We start from the raw sequence: 2,297 nt of genomic DNA on the forward strand, positions 1-2,297 counted from the left end.
GATGAACCTGGAGGACATTATGCTGAGTGAAATAAGTCAATTGCAGAAGGATAAATATTATATGAGCCCATGACTGTAAAACCTCAAGGAAGTGTGTGCTTAGGGAAGGGAACTCACTTTGTAGGTTACTGGGGATGGGAGGGAAGGGGAGGGGTTAATTTGGGGCTAGTTGAGGACCACACACTGAGTTGAATAAGGGGAGGGATGGTATGGAAAGAGTCTGTGACCAGCATGATAACATTGGGGAAAGGAAAGGCACTGAATTGTGCACATAAGATATGGATGACAGAGGCTAATACCAGTATATCCACAACACTGCATTACTATTAACACCAACACAAGGCTACAGATAAACACATAGACAACTGAGAAGATCAGATGGGGTTGGTGAACAGGAATATACTCTACCAATGATAGATTTGCTTGAGGCTAATCTTGCACAGATACTAGTGGCACAAAACACCCACAATCCTTACAGAGCAACAGAAGGCAAACGTAGGGCAATCCTTCGCAGCCAGCCAAACACTGTGGGAGAGAGGTCCACCGGATCTGCCTACTTAAGACCATAGGACTGGGAGACAGCAGACTCAATTGGCACAACAACATTCATGAAAATCTTGTTCCACAACCTACTTTGGTGAGTAGCGACTGGGGTCTTCAAAGCTTTCAAGCAGCCATCTAAGATGCAGCTAATGGTCTCCTATCGTCAGAAGCTAAGAAGATTAAAGAAAACCAAGGGCATTTGGAAACAATTGGCCCTAGGACATGATGGACCTCGAGAGCAGAGGAACTAGATGGTGCCCGGCTACCAATGCCAACCACTTGGAAAGGGATTAAATCTGGAGATCCTGGATAGAGTGGGAGGAAAAAAGTGAAACAAAATCCAAAAAACACAATAATGACCAGAATTATTGGTTGGACGGAGTCTGGTGGACTCCCAAGATTATGGTCCTGGGGTACACTTCAGGCCTGGGATAAAATTCAGTGCCAAGGGCTGGCTCTCAGCCCAAAAGTGAATAAGACTTACATGCAGAACATCCCATCTAGGGTGATGCACCCACCTACTCTATGGAGATACATCCGTTGGAGCAACTGGCCATGGGGCACCACAGGGGCAACATTCCCACGGAGGAAAAGCTGGGCACACAGAAGTGCATAACTAAGAAGGGCACAGGGCGGAGGGTCACTGGGCAGGGAGAAGAGGAGAGTGGGTTAGGGTTGGGGATGTTAATTGGAGAGTGAAACCAAATATACATGAAATGTTGAATGTAAAGCAAATTCTGCTCTGTAAATTTGCACCTAAAGCACAATAAAATAAATATATAAAATTTTAAAAAATTCCTGTAGTTAATTATAGTAACAAAAATAATTTTTCATAATCTCAGCTTGTTGTTATGTGCCGTCGAGTTGGACCCGACTCATAGTGACCCCTCCTTGGGTTTCCAAGACAGTGTCACTAGGGAAGTAGATTGTCCCATCGTCCTTCCAAGCAGTGGCTGGTGGGTTTGAACTGCCAGCCTTCTGGTTAGCAGTCAAGTGCCTTAGGCACTACACTACCAGAGCTCCTAATCTCAGTTTACATGTATCCATATACCTACAAGTCAAAACTCTGTGCTAATTTATTTGAACCTTCTAATGTGTTCCCGTCGGAGCTCTCATTATTACCCCATTGCAATGACGCTGCGAACCATGTGGTTTCCTCAGCACCTGCTCGACGTGTGCAGCTGTTTTCATTGCTGTAGAAGTTGAATTGCTGTTGCTGATGGTGATTTTGTCCAATTGTCTAGAGTTTTAACTACAATATTGGTGTCAGTAGGATTTGTGAATCTATAGCAATAATTTTTTTGTGAATGAAGTAGTAATTTCAGGAGAAGAAGAAAAGAAAAAAAAAAGTTTTCTGCTCAGTTACTAATAATGTTGTAACTGTTAAGGTTGTAATTCAATGTGCAATGATGTTACAAAACAGCTTTTTTGTTAGTATTCATATAATCTAAGAAATATTATAATTGAGCAATTTACAGCTATATTTATAGCTCTTATTCCATGATTAAAATTTATAATTAGCATTACTGTATGGTCTAATATATAAGGAGGTGTGTGGGGAGCAGGGAGACACCATGAGTTACCCCACTGGGTGATTCCAACCCTAGGGATGCAGCTGGGTATTTCCTGAGTTTTAAAAGTGTACTCTGGTAGCATAGTGGCTATAGCACTTGACTGCTAACCAGAAGGCTGGCGGTTCAAACCCACCAGCCACTCCCCGGAAGGAAGATGGGGCAATCTACTTCTGTAGTGAT

The sequence above is a fragment of the Orycteropus afer genome, unplaced genomic scaffold (genome assembly GCF_000298275.1).
Source record: "Orycteropus afer afer isolate SDZICR_OR568_19922 unplaced genomic scaffold, OryAfe1.0 scaffold00536, whole genome shotgun sequence".
Taxonomy (NCBI): domain Eukaryota; kingdom Metazoa; phylum Chordata; class Mammalia; order Tubulidentata; family Orycteropodidae; genus Orycteropus; species Orycteropus afer.